This window comes from Triturus cristatus, chromosome 12 (genome assembly GCF_964204655.1).
Source record: "Triturus cristatus chromosome 12, aTriCri1.1, whole genome shotgun sequence".
NCBI lineage: Eukaryota > Metazoa > Chordata > Amphibia > Caudata > Salamandridae > Triturus > Triturus cristatus.
Genome location: NC_140595.1, coordinates 601,609,727 through 601,634,648, shown reverse-complemented (window position 1 = coordinate 601,634,648; position 24,922 = coordinate 601,609,727). Strand labels below are relative to the sequence as shown.

The window sequence follows — 24,922 nt, the reverse complement described above, 5'->3', positions numbered from 1 at the left end:
TTCAGACAGCATTTGATTGAGCAGAAGTTGTGTTCTGCCATTTAATGGAAGTGCTCTCGCACTTATACTGTGACTCCTCTGGGCTTTCCATCCCCTTACATCTTCAAGATTAAAGACATGGCGATATGCAAGGAGATATGCGTTATGACACACGCTTTTTTTTATAGTGCTATATAAATGCAATTACAATACACTATGATGTCACCTTCAGCCAGGACTGGTTTTATAGTCCTTGAACCAGTGCATTCTGGGACTTTAAAGTTCTTAATAGTCTATAGGAAAACGTGACACTCCAATTGTCCATGATACTGTTGAATGACAAACATGATACCTTAGGTTATCACCCATGCCTTTTTTTTTCTTTTTTTTTTTTTTACCTCTATGAGATATTTGAGGAACAGTCTAAGGCCATCGTGTTTCCATTGATTTATATTGCGTTCCTCTTATGCCACTGAGGTACTATATTAGGCTGTTATAACCAGAATGTTGAAGACGTCTTATGTTGGACCACAACGAGTCTCACCTAGTCCCGGGTTTTGGTTTGCATTCTGGTACTATTTCATTATAAGTGCAATACAACATGACCTACAATGAAGAAATAAAAAAACAAAACTGTGTAAAGTAATTCGAGGAGATTTGACACCACCACCGGGCCACTTAGCGCCAAATCAGGCTGCACAGGTGAGCTCCTTGGCTATCCAGGAGGCCCACCCTTCTACCTAGGACATTATCGCTTGCGAAATAGGGTCAGGTCCCTTATTTATTGGGACACTCCGCTCCTAACTGCTGTGGCCCTTGAGGACCCTGCTGAATCCCTGTTCTCTGCCCTCCTGATGGACTTCGAAGAGGTGTTCTACTCCGTCAGCTGGTGCTTCCTGGGTATGGTCCTTGAAAGTATAGGTTTTGGCCTGCGCTTTAGTAGATATGTGAAACTCCTTTTTTTTCCCAACCATCAGCACAAGTCCAGACAAACGGTGTGCTGTTAGCCTTCTTTCCCATTTGTTGAGGGACCAATAGGGCTGCCCGCTATCTTCACCCCTTTTCACACTGGCCTTTGAACCTCTTGCAACACGAGTATGAGGTGCTTATATCCATGGCTAAAGGTGGAATGGAGGGGACGAAGACAGGGTTGCACTTTACGCATTATGCGGTCAGTAGATTGGACTTCTTCAAAATGATGGCACTTTGTCAATTTCTCCTTAGCCTTAAAAAATTTCCCCTTGATAATACCCAACTCGTGGATCCCATCAATGATTTGCTCATTACTTTGGTTGGGCCAATCCCGCCTCTTGGTATACAATGGCAGGGGTGGGTATGTCTGACTTCCAGGTCTTCTTCCGAGCCGTACATGTCCATGTGATTATTGACTGGGGGCTGGAATTATCTAGTGTACCGAGCAGAACTCTCCCTAGTAAGTATTGATAAAGTGATGGAACTGCTCTATGGCAAGCCTATCCCCTGAGATCTTCCAGAAATCACCTGAATATTTCTGCACTGGCAAGCGTTGCAGTGCTCCATTGCATGGGAAAAGAGACTTACCAAACAGACCTCGCTCTAGCGGTGCTTTCACTTCCATCACACAGCACTACTAGATGGTTTTGTCAATTTGGACAAGATTGGGATTACAAACCTTGGGGATGTCTGGCGGAGAGGCACTTATGCACCTTTCAAGATGTGCATTCCCACTTCCAACTGCCCCAGACCCAATTCCACAAAAACCTGCAGCTCCAACACGCCTTCTTGCAGTCACAAAATTGCCCTGTTAAAGTTACCTGAATACAGCCCACTTGAAGCCAAACTCCTGATGGGAAGCCTTGGAGAAGGTGGTATATCCCAAATACTCCATACACTAGTGATCAATGCCCCATACAGTCTTGCGTGACTGAGACTAAAATGGGAGGACTGGGTGCAGCCCCTTGACAGTATTGACTGTCAGGATGCCCATATGGCCCCACAGGAACTTGCCATATCCCCACATTCTTGGGTAATTCAGCTGAATTACGTACACACCACATACGTCACCTCCCACCGCTTATGGCTTGCCGGCCAGATTCCAGGTCCCACCTGTGTCGGTTGTGACTGCTCGGATGCTAATTGTTTTTCACATGGTCTGGCAGTGCCTCGCAATTGAGAGATGCTGATGCTGGATTTGGCGGTGTCCTGTCCTGAGTCTTGGAATAACTGATTGTTCTGACTTCTAAGATTAGTTTACTGGGAATCATGGATGGCCTTGGTTTTACGCAGGGTAAGAAAACTATGGTAGGTATGGCCACTTTGGTGGTAAAGAGGGACAATGCGTGCATTTAGTAAGCCCCAACCCCCTTGAGCTGTCCGTGTGGCATAGGGGCCGAGACTGCTGCACACAACAAGAGGAACCCATTTATTGAACACAAAATCCCACCAGTATCTGAGGCAAATGGTGGGACTGTAATGCCTTGGTATTGACTGCTCTAGGTAGCTGATTATCCACTGTAGAAATACATAATAGATATGTATTGATTGGCATATCCTATGCTGCTGGAGTACATTATTTTGTATTTCTATGTATAGCTTCAATAAAAGTGTTTATCAAAAAAATGTGTTTGAAAGACTATCATAGAGGCTGTATAATCTTTCTCCTGCAAAAATGACTGATCGGTAGTAGTGGTCCCTACAAAGGAGACAACCGCACATCAATATTTGTAATTAACAATGGTACGTGTGAGTAATTATGTTGCTATAATTAGAACGGGGTGCTAAAGTAGCTTGATACACCTACTACCTGTAGGTGCTATTAGCACATTAGAAACTAATCTGTATATAGATACACTGAAACAAAGCGATTACAGCACACCCTTTGATATCTGTGACAATCAAAGTATAATGTTAGATAAATACTAAACACAGTCTGAAATCACATGCATTCCTAGACATATGTTGATGCGGACAGTCCAATGAGACAACAACTAAGCCAGCCAGAAAAAGAAGAATCACCTCCTCTTTTCTTCTTTGTCTTGGGCACTACTGTCAGCAAAGCCTACGTAGAGCGCATTTTTCTTGTAGGCCGGTAGTGCGGTAGCCTCTTGGGCAAATAGTCAGGTCCCAGTTCATAAAAAACTTTGTGGGGTAAGGTCAGCCCCTTAATTTTCACACTTTCCTTGACCATCAACCAATGCAAATCTTTAAGATGGACATACTCTGTGCTGCTCCTAGGAATGTTGAGTGAAAGCCGAGTGCAGCGTTCTGCACGACCTGAAGTATTTTAAAAAAATACTTCGGTAAACCCAAGTAAGGAGCATTTGCATAGTGCAGTCGAGACTTTTTCAAATAATGGATCACCATCCTTTGACAAGAAGCAGAGAGCATATACAGGAACTTCCTCAACTGCCTGAAACATGTCCAGACCACGCTCTCGATTTGAGATTTGAATGTGAGATTACAAATTTTACTCCTAAATTTTTCACTGCAGCGGAAGGAGTCTGAGGAGAGGGGGGGATGAGTTATGCCAGATCTCACCTCCCCACTGCAGAGTGGGGGGAACCACAATCCAATACCTCCGCCTTGTTAGTGTTACATTGGAGATTGTTCTGAGACATCCAATTAAACACTACAGAAAAACACAACTTGAATTTAACCTGGGTAGTTGAAACAGCACCCTCCCACATGTGTCATCGGAATAGGAAATAATCTGCACCCCAAAAAACTTCACCAAGACTGCCAGTGGAGCGAGTTAGATATTAAACCGTATTGGGCTCAACGCTGAGCCTTGGGAAACTCCATGCTTCAAGAGCTTGAGCGAACAGTGGCATCCATTCAGATAGAGATCTATCCGAAAAGGAAACCACGTAGCCACAACAGGGCAGTCTTACCTATCCCGATATCCGGAAAGCGTTGCAGCAGGATAGGGTGGGAGACTGTATCAAATTCCGCCGAAAGGTCCAGCAGCAGTAAGCCACCTTCTTTCCACTATCCACAGCAAGTTTAATTACATCAGAGACTTCAACTAAAGCCTATTTTTGTGCTGAAACCCAGACTAAAACCCAGTTGTAAAGGAGGAAGCAGCTGATTGACCACCAGGTGACTGGAGAGTTGAGAATTAACCAGTTTCTCAAGAATTTTTGAGAAAGCCGGCAGTAAAGAGATCGGTCTATAATTGGCCAAAAATGATTTATCTGCTGACTGCTTCTTCAACAGCTGTATCAGTTTAGCTCTCTTCCAGCATTTTGGGACAATAGCCTGCCGTAAAGATTTGTTTAATAATGAATTTAGAGCAAGATTGATAGCCTCCGCGTGAGTAGCTAGAGTCTGAGGAGGGCATGGATACTTGGAGAAACCTGATTTACAGACTCTAAGGGCATGCATTGAGTCTTCTAAAGAAAAAGGGTTGAACGCCAGCAGTGAGCAACCTCGTGGGGGGGGGTGTGAGGGGAGGAAAGCTGTCAAGAAATGGACACCTGTTCCACTGGATGCTGTAGTATTGTCTGACTAATTAAATGGTTTCTTATTGATCTCAGTTTCAACCTCTTGTACTGAAATGTGGGTTATGTTTTCTGAGCCAGAACCACCCAATGACTCCACAATATTACTGATCTTCTTCTAAAAAAAAAGTCAGATAGTTGAGAGCCGACCTTGGGCGAAGCTTCTCATGTCTGAGTGAGAGTGGACAGATTTGGTCATTAGTTTGTAATTTTAAAAACCTTCCTAGGCTTATTTTTGGACCTCAGAAATTCGCTTGCTAAAAAGTTTGCTTGCACTATATTGATTCCTCTGTAATAAGAGGAGAGCTCTTTTTTATATAGCTGCTTATCCACTGGTTGATACGCCAAATTCTTTTGAGCTTTTTGCACTGTTGTCTTGTAGCTTTATGGTCATCATTAAATCAGGGGGATGGCGGTCTTCTCCGTTCGCTAGAGCCTATGCCATAGGGTGCTACCTGGTTGGTCATGTTGATGAGCCAGCCATTAAGTGCCAGTGCATCATCTTCAACACTACCGGAAACACAGGAGGTCTGGCGTTAAGGCCCAAAGCTATTTCCTCCTTCTTGGACTTAACCTAGTTGCGATGTGGGAGAGAGGAATTACATGACTATCTAAATGTATATTCAGATCACCAAGCACTATAAAATGAGAATGTTTTAACATTAAGCTGACAATTCTTATTCCAATGGTTTCAAAAAGTTGGAAGCCAAACCTGGAGTGTGGATAAATTGGCAATCCTGGCACTGTTTTTTTCGGGGGAAAAACAGAAACCCTGGCATTCTGCCCACAACATTTCAGGACTTGTGAAGGAACTCAATTTCAAAGATTGTTTAAAGATGATGGCAACACTTCCTTCTCTTTTTCCGACTCTGTTAAGAGAACGATTGAATTCGCCTGCTGCACTACAAAGGCAATATCGGGTGCTGCACAGTCCTGTTCAAATGTTCATCACTCAGGAGCTTAAACATATGAATTGCTTTTTTATGAAGAGACTGAACACGTATTACTGCCTTAATTACTTAATGTGCTAGCATCTGACTTCGTAATGCTGGAAGGGCAATTGCCCGAAGAGGCCTTAACAGCCTGGTTATCGACTTCTAACTTAAAAGGACAATGTGGATAGGAACATGGCATAGAGTTTATTAGATAAGCTGATCAGCTGTCCCAGAGCATAGAGTACCTGGGTTTAACATTCAAATCTCCTCTGAGGTATATCTTCAGCAAGTACCCGGCTGGGGAGAAAATAGGGCAGTGTGGCTGGAGCAGAGGGCTGGCCGAGAGCGGACGGGTGCTCACACAATTTCAGGACATCATGAAACTGATGGTATCTCACAATCCTGGAATGACATTTCTTTCTCCTGGAAATGTGAAAATCAACCTTATCCGGGGTAAAAAATCTACTTCCTATATCCAGAGCTCGGACATCTGAAACGCTACAGCAGGAATTAGACATAAGGGCATCATTAGTTTTCAAGATAGCTGTTTCCTAGATAGATACTTAATGCTCCTAAGAGGTTCCTTGTTCACATCCCAAAGAACTGAATATCTCGGTTCTGGGGGAAGAGAAAAACGGATGCCCCTCAAAACCCCCCGAGACGGGCATCCCCACTGAATGACCCTATATAGCAGTGGTCTTCAAATGTTTTAATGACGCGCTATAACCCCAGCGGGAAAAAAAATCATCGGACCCCCCTCCCCCATAACATTTTTCAATATAATTCTATTAAACTTCCAGTGTTTAAATATGTCTATACTTATTTAAACATAGCAGTTAAGTTTGTTTTAAAAAGATTTAATCAAATATATGATTGCCAAACATACTATTCTTGTCAGACAGGCCATACTAACATGTAAAAGTATCCACCGTGTTATTATTAGAAATGGGGGTGGGGGGGTTTGAAAAATCTTTGGAGTCCCTTCCCTTTTGACACCACCTCCCAGCCAGAATATAAATGGCAAAGATGCAAGTGATCTCCCATTAAAGAGCAGCTTACTGCCGCTTATTCTTTTCCATTGATAACAAAACACTGTTACCAGCATAATGCTTCTTTTGGCCAGCGCCTGCCCCCACCCCCACCCCTCCATTTGAAGAGTCCTGCCTTATAGGGATATGCCCAACAGAAATGACCAACCTAATGCTGTTCACGGACCTATATGACAGTCCTTGCTTAGCTAAATCCGCCAAAATAAAATGTAGGATATGGACGTCGTCTGCCCCTAAGGGATCAAGGTCCTTCTGCTGGCACCAAGCCATCCGTTTCAACCAGGCCAATCTGTACTGCTTAATGATACCTTCAACCCATGCCTTGGAGAGGAGATACTAAGCTTATCGCCAAAGGCCTGTAACTTTTCAGTGATTCCTGTAATCTGCCATCAGATCCGGACATCTGAGCATTCCTCCTGAGTGGACCACTCTTCCTGTGGAGAGCTTTCCACATTGACGTCCTAGCTAGTTCTTCTGGCATCTGGCTCTGACCAGATCTGGTTGGGAATGGAATATCGCTCTCAAATTTCATGCTTCCATGTGGTGTGCCACCAGGCTATTGATGCCTTGGCTTCCTCTGAAAGCGGGACCAACTCAGAGTATGAGTCCCTTGCGAAGGCAAACTGTCTTGAGGTGTATTAGGGCCTTCTTATGCAGCAGGCCCGAAAAAATATCCTGAATGGAAGATGAAGGAGGCCGCAACACGAGCAAAGGAACTTCTTGATTCATTGAGTGTTTATCTTAATTCATGCCTGATCTTTGTCATCTTTCTGGACAGCAACCTTAAGTCGCCTGAACGAAGTCTATCACCAACCTGATCCATTTCTTCTAGTTGACGACAAACCCCAGTGACTCCAGCAGCTCTATTGTCATCTGGACTTTTTCTGACAGCTTCCTGGGACATTGCTCTATTAGACATATGTCGTCCAGATACACTATCAAATGAGCGCCCCTGGCCTTGAGGAGCTCCATAATGGACTTCAGAACATTGGTAAAATACCACGGTGCCAAATGAAAGGGATGTGATTTGAAAGTTTGGGACCCCCATTAGGGCCAATGACATAAAGAAGCTTATCCTGACATAAATGCCAGGAGCGGTCAATCCCTTTCTTGTGGTCCAGAATGTATTTGGTAAGAAAAGGGCCATTCTTGTGTCTATCTCAGGGGTGAGAGACACTTTGCTCTCCGTAAAAGGAATGGCGGCTCTCTGCCCTGAGGCAGTGTCGGCCCTTCAAGGTGCTTTCACAATCTGCCTGCCACATATGTGGCCACTTTATCCCCAGGTTCCCATTTGGAGGATTGGGGTTGGAGATTGTCCTCTAGATCTAGCATGCCCGACAGTGGGTTGGCAGCAGTTTTGTTATGGGAGGGCAGGTTTTGGATGTGGGATACCAGAGGATTGCCTCTAATCTTTATCATGGCCCAAGTCTCCATCTGAATCCCCTTGCAGATCGTCTCCATCCAGGTAGCCCAGAGGATTTGGGCAAAACCTTTGGACCCCCGGTATTTAGCCCCTGAAAAGGGGTAGTAAAGAGATCTTCCCCCGGAGCTAAGGAATATGCTAGGAATGGCCTTTTTGAGCCTATCAAAGGCATCTAAATCAACTCCAAAGGTGTGATTTTGTTTTCCCCCACCTCCCTTGATGTTGAGGGACCTTAGAGGGCCCAGGCAGTTCTTCCCTCCAGGGGAGGAATTCAAAGCACCTCTCTGCACCTCTCTGCCATCTCCATGGGTTTCTTCTCGTGGGACATAATGTCCAACACCCCTTTGTGGATTGAAGCGTCTACTGCCTCACAAAACCCATCATCCGGGGGGATGTAAGAGTTGTTTCTTCCTCCATATCTGGTTATTTTGAACTCTGCATTATTGCAAGTTTGCAGACTTATTTTTTGTAGGGTTTGGTGGGGGGGGCAGTGACATTTGGGTAGTTTTATGGGCACAATCTGAAGGGTCTAATCCCCTGGACACCACGCGCTCTATCAGTTCTCTATGGGCTAATGCAACAACGTGCTTAGGTTGTGGTCCTCAGCGTATCATAAAATCCGTGACCAGTACAGACCCCGCAGGGTGTTCAGACTCCACTTGATAGGCAGGGTTAGTTAACGTTGGACATATTAACTTGCCGCAGAACACAGTTTTCGCAATGCCTTGTGGTCGGGCATGCTGCTTCAGCTTGTTAGATTAAAGTAAACACAAGAAGCTGCAAGCACACCGACCCCACAGGATAGAGTCCATCTGTGTTGAGTGCTTCTGAGAGCGCAGGCACCCTCTATTAGCCGGCAGACCCCACCTGCACTTAGGCTCGTCTTATCAAAGTATAAGTTATCGTGACCATGAGAGGAGTGCAGATGGTGTTCCCCGGTGAAGCTGTAAGGAGGCAAGCTGTGTTAGCCCGTGCATGCAAAGAGAAAAGGTAATAAATTCCCTCAACAATCCCCTGATGTGAGAACTGTAGGAGTTCTTAACTCTGGATCAAATAAGTATGGTACCTATAGGCAGAGTGCGATTCGCTGTTTTCCTATCTAGGAAAGACCGGTGCAAGTCCAATTCGGGAGTCACAGAATTCTTGTCCAAGTGCCAAGGGAAGATCATTCCGATGGAAGAGGAAGCCTCACACACATAAGTATCATGCTTTGTCATCAGCAACCTCTCAATGCCTATGTACAACAATACAACCAGGGTGGACTCAACCTCCTGTCGGACTCGGGTCAGAAGGGAGTTCATAGATAAAAAAAAACTACTGGACAAAGACAGGATCCAGGTCAGTGAGTTAACAATACCTTGCAGTTCCCCGGTGAATCACCTTTATTAAGTAGGGACTGCAATTATGTGCGTGAGGCTTCCTCTTCCATGAGAATGATCTTCCCTTCCCTTGGCACTTGGACAGGAATTCTGTGATGTCGGAATTAGACCGCACCTGTTTTTCCTTGATAGGAATACAGTCAATCGCATTCTGCCTTAAGCTACTGTACTTCTTTGTGGTTGATGTATGACTCAGGAGGACTTGCAGGAGTTTGACCTCCCCCTCTCCATTTGTGTATTAAGAGCTGCTGGGTCAAAGTACAAGGTTTTTGAGGGGTAGTCTGCATTCTAATTGGTTGTGACGTTCTTGCTCATCTGTTTACCAAACGCTCATGGGAAAGGAAGTTTTAGGATGTTAAGGTGGCTGCTGTAAAAATAAGTAAAGAGATTTCCGCATAATCTTCAGCTCCGGTTTTGACATAGAACCCATAATTCCTTCATTTGGCCTACAATTTGCTGTACATGTTTTTTTCCCAAATGTATGGCAATATTTGTGTGCATCTAAGACTAATGAAAACCTTTCTTTTAATTTCTCTCTGGTGGAATTCTTATGCCTAGTACACAAAACATACAGAGGTTAAAGTTCCACATAATTTACAACAACTGAACAGCCACCTAATTCCAAGCCATTCATTACTTGGGGAGCTTCTTGGTTCGACCTCAAGGCAGTGTTGTAGACACAGTAGAGTGTTCTCCACTAGACAGACAGTTATCACAGAGCTAGAAGCATTGTGCACGCTAAACCTCTTGATCCTTCAGCCAGACAAATGTGGTCACTACTTAGTGTGATGTTTTTGTGCTTTCTTTGTTCGCATATGCTTATCTGTGCCTTAGGCCTCTCAAGGAATTCTTAGTCCACCAGTAGTCCCAGAAATGAGAAAAGATGATTGACTACAGTGGACCTGCAGTATTTCCCCTGGTGGCTACAGGAAAAAACATGTTGAAGAGAGTCCCCTTTAAAAGAAATTCTGCAGTATACTCCTCTGTGGGGGTTGCTTCTGAGATGAGGGCATCCACTTGAACCAATTTTGTCAGGGATCTTGTTTAGGAAAGGAGAAATTATTAGCACACCAGCTTGGTGGTACTGGTGGCTGTTCACGTGGTCCTCAAAGTCTTTTCTTCTGAGCCTTTATTGAACAGAATCATGCTTCATACAGATAGCACAACTTCTGTTGTTTAATGAACAAGCATGGGTGAACTAGACATAACCATGTCAAGGGAAGTTCACCAATGACAGTGGTCTGTCTCATGCATAGAAAATGTCAAGCGTGAGAGCCACTGGAGAGGAGCCTTAATGAGGATGGAGTACATCCTTCCAGGACTTAGTTTACGGACCCAAAGGATACACTTAACATGGTGAAGGTGTAGTGCGATATATGCCTCCTATTTGTTTCAGTTCCAGCTCAGGTCCTCCAAAACTGAGGATCAATTAGTATTTTTAGGAAAAAATCTGTGACTAGTAATACAGTCCAGTTAGGAAATGCAACAGAATGTAGATTCTTGGCTCACACTCAATTGTAGTTAGTATTAGGACATCCAAATTAAAGGTAGGCCAATACGCTTTGCTCTGTTTCTGAGTTATTTTCTTAGGGTTATTTGAAGGGTAGTAAAGGAGAGTGATGGAGCAAGCGATTCACAAAACAAACGTAGATGCAAAGGGGGGGATATAATCCTCCAAATTGTATTCATTTGAACGAGGGGCAGTATTTCAGATAAAACTGGTGTACATATCAACTCTAGTTTGTGACGCCCAATACACAACGTTTATACTTCTCTAGGATATACAGGCACATGCATCAAGCTCAGAAATAGCGAGTCCTTATTTGAGATTTTTAAGGAATTGCAAATAAGGATTCGGTATCTCCAATGCATGACACAGATAGCGAAAAAAGACCGATTCGCAAATAATCGCTAAACACAATAGCGATTATACCATAAAAAATTGCAAATCCCGGGAAACATACAAATTGCGATCTCGCTAATAGCGAGATCGCTATTAGCGAAATCGCTATTTGCGAGATTGCAATTTTACCGAGTCGCATTGGGAGCAGCCTGATGACCTCACAACCAGGAAGTAACTCTTCCCATGTTGCAGTCTGTGCCCAGAGGAAGCCAGAGCCGGAAGCTGAGTGCCTGTGCAGAGCTGTGCAAAGGAATACATTGGGGGGGCGCTAGAGGGCGCCAGACCGACACCCGTGAGGCTCTCGCCAGCCGGGCGATTAACTACACCTTTAAGCCCATCCTAAAGCACGAAAACCCACATCCCAGTGGGAATTACAGCACAGGTCGAGTGCGGGCGCGCTCTGTGAAATTTTGTAGCCGATCTGTCCCGGCGCTCCGGAGCTAGGAGCGTTCTTCCTGCAGGCGGGCGGAGCTGCGGGCCATCCCTGGAGGCAGTGGCGGCAAGCGTGAACACGCGAGACTGGGGACCTGCGGAGGCCGGAAGGCCGCAAGATTCAGGCAGCCGCAGCATGGACCACGAGGTGAGGGCGGCTGGCCCTGGCGCAGCGGGGAGGACACCGCAAGCCCTACATAGACAGTGAGGTGAGGTGGCGGCAAACAGGGGAAGATAACTTCACACTCAGACCTCGACAGCCCTCAAAGGCGGTGGAGAGGGTCTTACGCTACCACCAAGAAGTGCGACATACGTGGGGATGTGGAGGCGGCGCTGCTCCATCAGCCCTGGTTGGGCTGCATCCGCTGACCCCATCCTTCCTCTGAACGTGAGACTGCGTGGAGTTGGCAGACAAGATATTTACGGACTTAATACCCCATCGAGTGCAGGGGAAAGAGTATCCACGACGTGGAGGCCTCAATCGCGCTATGTCTCTCCTATAGCTCTTCGGGGGTCATCTAACCGATCATCGGGGCCATCTTAATAATCTACATCGCAGCTAGGCACTCCTGAGAGGTGAGGAGCGAACCTAGACGGGCCAATATATACTCTTCGCTGTGGTGCAATTCTTGGTTTCTACAGCGCGGTGGAGCGACGAGGGCGTTGCGGATCTGCTCAACCGTGCTGGAGCCTGCCCTGCGTACAGCATAAACATGGGGAAAACTGACGCCAGACAATCCAAGCTCCCCTTCGAGTCTCATAGGAAAAAGCCCCGAGCCCCAACAGCGGAGGATGGTGACTCTGATGGGGGTGAGAGCGCGGAGGTGGACTGGAAAGCACTCCTACTCAATCTGCAAACAAGTCTCACCTCTATTGACTCTAAGATAGACAATATGTCAAAACGCCTTGATTCTGTGGTGCATCGACTGGATCAGCAGGAGGAGAGAGTGAAGGAAGCGGAGCAGAGGGTTTCAGGGCTGGAGGACGGGGCTGCGGCACCTGCCACCAAAGTATCCCAAATGGAGAGACTTTTAAAGGTGATCGCCGGTAAAAATGAAGTTTTAGAAGCGCGTTCACGCCGCAACAATGTGCGCCTTATTGGTCTTGCCGAGTCCACCAATGTGGGCAAAATGGAACACTTCATTGAGCAGCTACTGGCTGATCTTTTTGGACTGGAGGCCTTCTCCCAGCAATTGGTGGTAGAGCGGGCCCATCGCTCTCTCGGCCCCAGGCCCATACCTGGTGCCCCTCCTAGACCTGTCATCATCTAATTCTTGAACTATAGGGATCGGGACACTCTACTACGCCTAGCCCGTGAAAAACAACCGGTTCTGTTTGAGAACACCACGCTCTCCTTTTACCCGGATTTCACACAGTCGGTGCAAGATGCGCGACGCAAGTTTGCGACAGTTAAAAAAAGACTCCTCCAGAGTGGTATCCAATACTCAATGGTATATCCGGCTAAGCTACGTATAGCCCACCAGGGAAAGCAGCATCTATTTCAAGATCCAGCACAAGTGGAACAATTTCTAAAAGACAATAAGCGGCCACAGGGCACTACTCGATCCCCCTCGGGGAGGGCCCGGTCCAGCTCGCCTACCTCTGCACTGGACTGAGGGGGAAGATTTATTATTACTTTTTGTGTTTTCCATGTATGGTGTTACTTCTAGCTCCACTCTGATATGTCATGTTATTATCGGCAGAATCTGCTCTACACTTTGGTTCAAGTTGCTAGCCTCCAGCTGTAAGGTCCCAGCAATTCAAGGGTTTCCGTTATGCTTTAGCAACTTTTTCGCCCTGGCACCGCCTTTCCCCTTCCCGCGCTTGCCGCTAGTTGCTGAGACGAGCGTGCTGCGGGTGTAATATCGGGGGAGATGGAAGGCGGATCTGGACCCCTGTTGTCCCCCATTATGGGTGTTCCCCGCTAGGGTGAGGATTTGGTTTCTTGGGTTTGTGGGGGGAGGGAAACATGCCCGGCATGATTGGGATGCCGGTGTGGGTTGGGGGGGGTTGTTCTTCGGGAATTGTATATGTGTTGGGTGAGAATGGACTGGATTGTGACAACGCTGAATTATTCACAAACAGGTGCATGGCAAAGGTAGCACTAGGGATGGCACTTGACAGTGCCCACATTGAACAGACGCATTCTTGCTGGGGACATGAGTCACGACAGCAACATTGATAATAACTTGGGGGGACTGATCTCCACTATCACCTGGAACGTTCGGGGACTGGGCAACCCCAGGAAACGCAGACAGATAGTAAATGCATTAGATAGACTGAATGTGCAGATAGTATTTCTACAAGAGACCCACATGGACCCTCAGCGCAGGGGTAGCTTTGCTTCTAGATGGGCAGCACATTCTGTCTTCGCTCCCTACTCTTCTTATGCTAGAGGTACTGCTATCCTAATTAAAAGAACTATCCCATACACCCCTCTGGGAGATGCTGTAGACCGGAAGGGACGGTAATGTTTAACATGGGGCAGGATTGGGAATGAAACGATCACTTTGGCCTGCTCTTACGGCCCCAACTATGATGATCCTAGCAGTTTCATTGCCCTCTGGAACAGGATACGAGACATAGGGTCGACACACATGATATGGGGCGGGGACTTTAACGCTGTTCTCAACCCAGTCTTAGATAGATCTAACCCTGCTACGCATCACTACACTAACACGTACAGATATTTGCGGGACCTGTGTGACAACCAGGACGTCATAGACGCTTGGCGGCACTTACACCCGAAGCTGACTGAAGGCACACATTGGACCACTGCACACGCTTCTTGGGCTAGATTGGCCCCGTCTTTGGCAGCGGCACAGCATGTGGGCCGCACGTTTTCCGATCACTCCCTGGTAATTGCGAAGTTCCGTTTGCGGGACGTAGTGGGGAGGCCACTTGCATGGAGGCTACAGCCCATCATTCTACTTGACGAACTCTTCCGTACTGAGTTGGGACAAGAAATTGAGGAATTCCTCTTACATAATAAGGGGTCGGTAGAGTGTATGGCGACTATGTGGGAGGCGCTGAAAGTCACGGTGCGGGGTATTTGTGCTTCCAAGAGCTCGGGAGTACTGCGTGTGCTGCGTAACACATTACAGAAACTGGGACACACACTGCACACACTGGAAACCCGATCAGACTTTGCTACTTAACGTAGATGCACAACTCCAATTCAGAACGGCATTGACTGACTATAAATCCACAACCGAGCGGGAGGTTCACTTCCGAAGTAAATATTTCAAGGCTAGGGCATACGGAGAGGGAGAATGCCCGGGTAAGTTTCTTGCGGGAGTTGTGAGGCCCCCTCGGCGGTCTAATTTTGTTCTGGTGTGGAAATATGGATTTTTATAGTCGGTTATGTCCCCTATCTTGGACCCCAACGGTTTCATGTATAAGTCACAAGTACATGTATGTTCCCTCCAGTTCCAGTTATGAAGACGCAAATACATGTGCGTCCACCGTCAACATGTCCTCTTTCAGATCCGCCATGAATGGGCCGGATATTCTATTCCTAAGTATGAAAGGCCACCGGCTTTATATGGTTCATTTATCCCATTTTACAGTCCAGGCGAGTAGGCCCTGATTCTGCCACCAAGCCTTTTCTTGCCTTCTGCCTCTGAAAGCTCCAGTCTGAGCCTGCATCTGTGACCATGAACTTTGTCTTACTCCCTGCGCGGCTAACGGTGCCTGATCCAGCCCGTAGCCTGCCAGAAAGCTGTACTTCACCTTCAAGATTATCTCCTCCGCCCCTCATCCGATGCATTCCTGTCTAGCAGTTTAGGTAAACATTCCTCCAGCTACCGTGCAAAGGGGCCAGGCCTCGCTGTCCTCATGCAAGTAATTCATAAACCCTGTTACCATGGAATATTCCTACCCCCTCGCATCTAGTGTATACACTTAGACGCTTGTACACGCACTAACAGTCAGTATAGTCAGTATAGAATAAGATTCTATCCTAAGAGACCTCTCTTTTTGGATAACACAGTTCTTTAAACATAGGATATTAGATATGATTTGGGATTAGGTTGACATAACCCCAGACTTTTGTCTCCACATGTAGAGCTAAATGTCAAGTCCCATTCTCCCCCTAGTTGCACGTCAAATCACACGTCATGCTGCTGCGCGCGCATCTCTGCCAAGTATTTTTGCTGACATTGCGAAATTCTTTCATGGAACCACCCATTTGTGACATCATACCTAATGACGTTCTTTAGTTACGCCTAGTTACTCCCATTTTAGTTACGCATGTATATCTTTATCTCTGTTATCAACTGTTACGCCTCCTGCATCTGTTTCACTGTAATGCCTCTTCTATAAAAATGATTACCTGTCAATAATGTATGGTCCTTCACTTCCTGAACCTCCGTGGTGATGGAATATGAAGCCAACAATTCGAATTGTTATTGGAATAAAGCCCGTTCCGAATCTCTAATACCACGGATTCTGCCTCTTATTTTACTGAGCTATTCTTATTAATTTTCCGCATCAAATTAAGTACCGGTAATTAAATTATTTACCACATATATGGCGCCCGAACAGGGACACTTTCTCATCTCACGCGCCGGAGGTGCGTTGCAGGCCCGGTCTCCTGCCACAGCTGGACGGACAACAACGCGTACCCACAGGATTTCCTGTATCTCCCTCCTGCCGAGCGGGGGTAACTGAGGCTGCGATCAACACCCAGACGAGGCGGTGAGAAGTGCGACGTATCCCGACCAGAGCCTAGCTGAGAGAGCAAGATCCGAGGTATACAGAGGCCCACCAGGTTCCGAAGTTCCGAAGTTTCGAGTCGAGTCCAGTCCGGTCCAAGTCCAGTTCAGTTCAGTTCCGAGGCCTTCCGTTCCGAGCTACCCGGTGAGTACCATTGCCGGGGAGGCGTTCTGACGTGCACATAGGTTGTGCCGGTCAAGACGGGTTTGGGTACACAAATCCGGTCTGCACTGTTTCAGCAGTGTATCTGTACTGTTTAGCAGTATATCTAGCATGTCTAGTATATAATTCAGAATTACCTAGTTATTGCCGAGTATTATGCTTAGTGACTAGATCCCTAAATGGCCATCATTGTTGTTCATTAAATGTTAAATGTTAAATGTTTTAAATACGTTCTGCATATTGTGGTGTGAATGACTGTTCATTATTGTGTTTTGTTGTATTAAACGTGTTCAAAATTAGGTATCAGATCAGTTCTCAATATGCCGCTCTTTTCGAAATTAAGACAGATCAAAACTAGAAAAGGGGTACTCGAAGAAGCTGTTCCCATTCCTCCTAGGGACACTCCAGGGTACTTCATGTATCATAAACATGGCCTAGACGCCATATTATTTCTTGATTTATGGGTAGACTACACCAAGGAATTACCAGAAAGTCAGAGGTGGCCCGCAGCTGGGACCTGGGATGCAGATTGCATCATGAAAGTAGAGGAAGAATTATGGAAAAAGAAAGCTAGACAATCACAGAAAGATGCCATTGAATTATGGCGTAAAGAATCGTATAGACGCACAGAAAAAGCACTCAGACAGGAAGAGAAGAGTAAGGAGAATTCAAATAAAGTCCGAGAAAATCTATTAATTGAAGAAGGTACCCGAGCAAAAGCAGAACAAGTAGACAGACAAAGAAATGCCCTTATGAATGGTATGTATCCTCTTCTGGCCGAAGGGTTACCTAAGGCTACTCCGGAGATACCAAAAGACTTGCCACCTCCGTTGTTTCCGATAAAATCACATCCCAAAGGGCATCCCAGAACCGCAGAAGATGTTTTCCTTTCCTCTTATTTAGACGACGCAGCTCCCGAGTATGCTAATACTGCACCACATAGACCGCCTGCCGAGGGGGTTCAACGCCAAGACCCTCCGTCTGTACCTCCGCAACAACAAACTCCGACACAAGTTCCGGCAAGCACATCTGTTTCTACAGCTGTACCCACACCTATGGTTGCTATATCACGTTCAACGAATCCTTTCACATCCAGCACCCCAGGCGGTGCTACAGGAGGTACAACAAACATTTTTTCCACGCCACCCAGAGTAAATAAACTTTCCTTTCAAGAATTAGCCCACCAACGTACGCCCAAACTAGTAACTCCCGACATGCTTAAGGAACTTCTAGTAGATTGTAGATATGACCCTGTGCCCGGCAAAGAGGATGAAATGCTGCTGGCATCATTACGTATCCGACGAGCTGCAATATATTTAGGGAGGCTACCAGGAATGACTACACATTTAGAAAATATATATCACTTTGTCCAGTCAGGGCGAGATTCTGAAAGTATTAATAGAGCCATGGAGTACCAGAAAGTGGAGATACAGGGGGAACTGTTACGTTTCCTCATAAATTGTGTGATCAGAAATCAAGACCGACCAGGGGTAAATCCGGAAGAAATGCGGATTCTTACCACATGGAGTCGGAATATATCAGAGGGGAGACATGATAGACTATTAAGTATAGTAGCTATGTGCCGAAAGATCCGCAAAGAAGTAGAACGAATACACGAAGAAAGATTGGCGGTAGACCAGCCTGAACAAAACGAGGAGGAGGAAGAATTAGAACTGCCCACAGGACAGTTAGAAACCATGGCCTATGTAGGTAGAGGAAGATCTTGTAATAATACTAGATGCTTTACTGATCCGATACGTCCGATACGTCCAGAAAATAACAGAAATTTCCAAACCCCTTTAATAAATATAAGGTCTCCCGAACATTCGTTCCAAGCCGCTGACAAATTACTCCGAGAACGAAGGGGTTATCATATACTCGATTCTATGGACGAACAAGAATTAGCCAGGTCAGCCGTTCACTGGGTTGACAGTCCCGGAAAATATAGTGATGATACACTAGCACACACGTTTTTGAACCTCACCCCAGATGAACAGCGTTTAGCTGGTATCTACATGATTCAACAACTCCTTATATTATATAAAAGCCAACACTCCGATCCTGGTCCCTTACCTGATATATTAACTGAATTACTCACGAATAAATGGAGAGGTTCAGGTACTGAGTTAATTAGAGAAATACTAGAATCCAGAAAGCAGTACATTCTTTTTGTATGCCCCGAACATGTCTCACTGCCCATCAAGGAAAGAACGACGTATTATATGGATAGACAGAATCCCTTACGCGAAGTCCACCCGATAAAAGGTGATGACAATCAGTTTAAACGTGTGTTTGTATACACACCCATATCTAAAATGGAACTATTAGAAATGAAGAAAGTGGTACCCAGTCATGACAAAGACCCAGCGGGTTTCCACCGTGAAATTAAAGACATGTTGCTCATGGGAGAGTATACCTATCCCGACATTATGAAAATATTAAAGGTATTAATGCCTGCGGGCATTTATGAAAAACTCAAAGAAAAGGATTGGGAGGTGGGAGACCAAAAGATAGATTGGACAGCATTAGAAAACGAAGAAACAGCTCTAGGTCCAGGTTTAGGGCTTGGGGAAAAGACCAAAATACTACCAGGTTTATTAGTACAGGTACTGCCACGTTTATTAACTACGAAAAAGGAAGACTGGGGTGCAATCTCAGCCTGTAAACAAAAGCAAGATGAAGACACTAGTGATTTTTATGCCCGATTCGAAAAATGTTTTGGTATAAATAGTGGAATAAAAGCAAGTAGCGAATCGTATCCACATCTGTTTGTGACAAAATTAGTTGAAAATGCCCTGCCCCAAGTTAAGAATAGAGTATTGAAATTCGAGAGTACCTGGCAAGGTAACACTCCGTCACAAATGTTACAAATGCTACAGTACCATCACAATAGAATTAGAGAGGAACAAGAACTTGAACAAAGACGCATGAAAGACATGAAAATGAAAATGCTAGTTTCCCAGACAGTTCCAGCTGACGGTCATAAAAAGGGTATGACACAGTCCAGTGTTTCAGCAGGTTCTGTAAAAGGGACATGCAACTATTGTAAACAGCCAGGTCATTATGTACACGATTGTCCAGTTTTAAAACATAATATCGCCATAGGTAATACAAAAGAAAGACCACGGCCACTTAGACAGGATCAGAACCAACAAGGAGCCCCGCAGCATGCACAGGCCATGCCAGCTCCGCAACAGTCTATGCCAGCTCCACCACCGCAGCCTATTGCTGCCACACCAACAACGACACGGCAGATGTACCAGACCGCACAGTATGACTACCCTGATTATCAACGATACTCATGAAACAGCCTAGAGAGGGAAGTTGGCTTACCCCTTATGGAGGTCCCTGTAGATCAAGAAGGACCTTATGTACACAGTAAACTATTAGGCCAGGATAGAACATTTTTACTTGATACAGGGGCAAGCCGAACAACCATAAAACGTAGTGAAGTTCCAGGGGCACCCCTCTCAGGCTCACAGAATATTTCCCTTGGTTTTTCAGGAAAACCTATCATTAACGAAGTATCACAGCCTCTTCCACTTACGATTGGTTCCTTGACACGAACTACAGATTTATTGCTTACTAAATCATGTCCAGAAAACCTGTTGGGTATAAAAACATTGAAAGCTCTAGGAGCTATAATATGTTGTTCTCCGGAAGGAGTAAGATTGTTTTTACGTGATTTCAAAGGGCACTATGTGTCCCGAGACATGGATCACCGACTGCAGACTTTACCCACACATTTATGGGCGCAAGGCCCTACAGATGTTGGTTGCATGAACATTACACCATATCGAGTCACACTAAAGACAGGAGTGGTACTACCACGAATGCGACAATACAAGTTACCCCCAGATTCTGTAGTGGCTTTACTGCAAATCATTGACGAGCTTATTACCCAAGGAGTGGTTGTGGAAACCGACTCCAATGTATGTAATTCCCCGATAATTCCGATCCTTAAACGAACTGATCCAAAAGCCCCGCCAGTATATCGATTGGTTATTGATCTGCGCGAATTAAATAAATGTATTGTACCACAATACCCCGTAGTTCCAGACATTTCTTCATTACTGACAGCCATTGATTCCGAAGCAACATTCTTTACTGTAATTGATCTCAAGAATGCCTTTTTCAGCGTCCCAATAGATCCGGAAAGCCAATACTTGTTCGGATTTAGTTTAAATGGACGAAGCTTTAAATTCACACGCGCACCTCAAGGATTCACAGAAAGCCCCAGCATCTATAGCCAAGCACTGAAAAGAGAACTTGACAGTATCCACATGCCAGTCAACACTGCCCTGCTTCAATATGTCGATGATCTGCTGATCACCGCTAGAAGCGAAACTGAATGTGAAAAAGCTTCACTGACGGTTTTACAATTTTTGGCCGAAAAGGGGCACAAGGTGTCCCCTTCTAAGCTGCAATTCTGTGTCCAGCGAGTTGTTTACCTTGGGCACTCGCTGTCCAAGGAGGGAAGGCAGCTTACGTCAGATCGCATCCAGTTAATTGCTAGCATGCCAATACCCAAGACACAAAAGGAGGTACGGGCTTTTATAGGCCTCACTTCATATTGTAGGCAGTGGATCCCTCAGTATGCATTTCTAGCAAAACCACTCATTCAGTTGACAACACAGGAGGCGGCCACATCGACTGTCCTCCCTTGGACTCAGGAACATACACAAGCTTTTGAAAGCCTAAAGAAAGCTTTATGTCAAGCACCTGTCCTAGCAACACCATGTTACAGTAAACAGTTTACACTCTTTGTTACAGAACGCGAAGGTACTGCTTTGTCAGTACTCACACAGGAACAAGCAGGATCACACAAACCATGTGCTTATTTCTCTAGTACATTAGATCCAGTAGCTCAGGCACTTCCAGCGTGCCTGAAATCAGTGGCAGCAACAGCTTTAGCAATCAGACAAAGCGATGCCATAGTGTTAGGACATCAATTGACAGTATAAGTACCACACGCAGTAGAGGTTCTCTTGAACCGCACACAAACACAACACTTGACTATAGCAAGACTTACCGGTTACGAATTGACATTGTTTCAGCCACACATAGAAATCAGACGTTGTAGTACATTGAATCCTGCCACACTTTTGCCAGTAAACGGAACAGACCCACTAGCACATGATTGTATTGAAGTTATTACTATCACGACGAAACCCAGACAAGACTTGACAGACGTCCCATTGTCAGATCCAGACCTGACGTTGTATGTAGATGGTTCATGTATGAGAACAAGTACAGGAGAGCTAGTGGCCGCGTATGCAGTCACAACAGACACTGAAGTCATTGAAACATATTGCATAAATACCTTGTCAGCTCAAGCAGCAGAGCTCATCGCTCTGACACAAGCCTGTATTCAAGCCACAAATAAGAAAGTCAACATATACACTGATTCACGTTATGCATTCGGAGTTGTACATGACTTCGGCGTACTGTGGCGAGAGAGAGGTTATTTAACTTCTCACGGTGCCCACATTCAGCACGGACCCCTCATTCATGCCTTATTAGATGCAATACATCTACCCACTGCAATATCAATTATGAAATGTAAAGCTCATACGAAAGTTACTAATATCATTTCCCAAGGCAATGACCTAGCTGACAGAACAGCTAAACAGACTGCTCAGAATAAAACTCACACATCTGACATGACAAAGACAATAGTTCTGACACCAACACATTGCATGACGGTTAAGGATCCCGCTCTTGACGTAATTGACATACAGACACATGCTACACCAGATGAAATAAAGAAATGGACTGAATTAGGAGGGATCCAAACGAATCAAGGATGGATGACGAAGGAAAAATCTATATGGTTTCTTCCCGACTCTATGGTTCAAGTTATCATTAATACAATACATAGTCCAGCGCACCTAGGAGAAAAGGCTATGCTAGACAGCATTCAACACATTTGGTTCAACAAACATTTACGAGCAGCAGCTAAACAAAAAGTTCGTACCTGTATGATCTGTTGTCAGTTTAACCCAGGTAAAAGCATTCCCGTAGAACAGGGTGGATTTCAGCCTCCTGATCACCCTTTTGAAGTCCTCCAGATGGATTATATCCAGATGGAACGATGTCGAGGATTCAAATATGTTCTTGTAGTTGTTTGTGCTCTTTCCCGTTGGACAGAAGCCTACCCGGTCTCAGATTACACTGCCCCGACTACTGCCAAACAGTTGGTTCGAGAATTCTTCCCACGGTACGGTTTACCACGTGTTGTCTACTCAGATAACGGCCAGCCGTTCTCATCCGAACTAATGAAACACGTTTCACTTTTGTTAGGCTATCAATGGAGATTTCACTGTGTCCGACACCCCGAGGCAGCAGGTCTCGTGGAACGACATAATCAAACTCTGAAAATTAGATTGTCCAAAATATGTAGACAGAAAGGTGTCGATTGGGTAGTAGCCTTACCAGTTGCACTCTTTTACATGAGAATGGTAGCGCACTCTCGAACAGGGCTATCCCCTTATGAGGTGATCTTTGGCAGACCACCAAATATGTGGGGGACGCCTATACCACGCAAAATAACTGATGTTGACTGTAATATGCTGACAGATTACCTGGCTTCCTTGATGTCTGCACTACAATCTTGTCGTTCACAGGTAGCTGCAGCCTTTCCCGACAACACCGAGGTGAAACCCCATGACGTAGTTCCCGGGGACCTGGTGTTAGTGCGGAATTTTGACCGGAAGACTCAGCTGGATCCTAGGTGGAAATCGCCTCAACTTGTACTACTCACCACGAGGACAGCCGTGAAGATCGAAGGTCGCAAAGGATGGTTACATTCAAGTCATATCAAGAAATTTCATGGACTACCGTCTGATGTAAACGTTACACCTCGCGTGTCTTCACCGATTGACTCAAAGCTTCCTTTGGTTGAACAAAGCGATAAGGAACTATACAAACTAAAATTACGGTCTAATAAGTCAGACAATTTGATTGTTTAAGTCCTCTCCAAGGTGAATCGGTCGAATTTGTCTCTGACATGTATCCCCTAGACCTGAATAGAGAAAGAAACCGAAAGATGCAGTTCAAAAAACATGCGTACTGTAAATCACTGCGTAGTCATTGCACAGTGACGTTGTTAATTTTGTTTTTCTTATGTCTTTTAATAATCGCTGCAAGTATATTGTTGCACATATATTATCCTATTTCTAAACATGTTTACAATGTTACTGCTGAACATTCTTTTAGTGAATTACCCCCGCATGAGTTGTCCTATAGATTTGCGCTGCGCAATAACACTTTTATTAGTATGTTACATCATTCCCATCAGACTAGCAATGCTACAAATTGTTGGATATGTGGCCGACTCCCTCCCTATCAGAACTATAAGGGAGTTTTGCCCCTCTTTCCATATCCATTCACACACAATGGCTCCTGTGGAGCATGGTTTAGTTTAATTAATTCCTTAGATTCAAACTCAGTAGCTTATCAAGACAACTGGGTATGGGGAAACCTGAACTTAGTTTTGCTTAAAGTCTGCTACCCTAACAAGGAGGGACTTCCCAAAAGAACAGGAACTGATCTAGAAAATGAAGTATATGGATTAGGTAATTTTACACTTAACCTCATGATCCTGAACGTTGAATTTGAAGCTACACCAATATTGCCCGCCACGTCGGTATTCCCAGTAAAAGGGGAACTATGTATAAGAAAGAATGGCTCCATACACATGGGCCATAGTAAATGCACCACTGTGATAAAATTCAGTGATCAAGGCAAGTCTACATTTAGAGCTTCTCGTCATTCCTACTTTATATGTGGCCAGACCGCATATATACGCCTACCTCTAGATTGGGATGGTACCTGTTACATAGCATTCCTCCTACCACCTGTTTTCCTAGCTCCTCCTGATTATCATAAAAATACTCATTTAGTACACAATAGACAGCGGAGAGATCTCCCAATCGTCGATTACACTGAAACAGCATGGGAAAAATACACAGATTTCAATAAAGGTTTCTTCCCCTATATAGGTACAGTCACTAATAGTAAGTTGATACGTAGATTAACCAGAACCCTTGAAGCAGTAGTGAACGAAACTATTTCCGCCTTAGGCAATTTAACAGAAGAGCAGTCTGCTATGCGGATTGTTGTGCTTCAGAATCGTCTTGTCCTTGACGTCATCCTGGCCGATAGGGGCGGAGCTTGTAGGGTCATCGGATCAAGTTGTTGCATTTTCATACCAGAAAATTCACCGTCAGTATATAAAGCCATAACCCGCCTTCATAAGATTGTAAGCCAGATACACCAGAGTCCAGGCACCTGGACTTGGTCCGGTTGGTTCTGGGGCGTGTTGTCAGCCTGGGGATGGAGAATGCTCTCCTTCCTAGGTATTGGCTTTCTCATACTATTCAGTTGCTGCTTATGTCTACAATGTGGGCCAGCGATTTGTGGTCTATGTGCCACCTCGTGTATCCCACATCCAAGTTTTCGTTC

The 24,922-nt window shown here is 45.2% G+C and overlaps 1 protein-coding gene across 1 annotated transcript in view; it reads left to right on the top strand.

The window, feature by feature from the left end:
* The window catches only part of NFAT5 (nuclear factor of activated T cells 5), a 796,538-nt gene that overhangs the window by 325,384 nt on the left and 446,232 nt on the right, over positions 1-24,922 (top strand).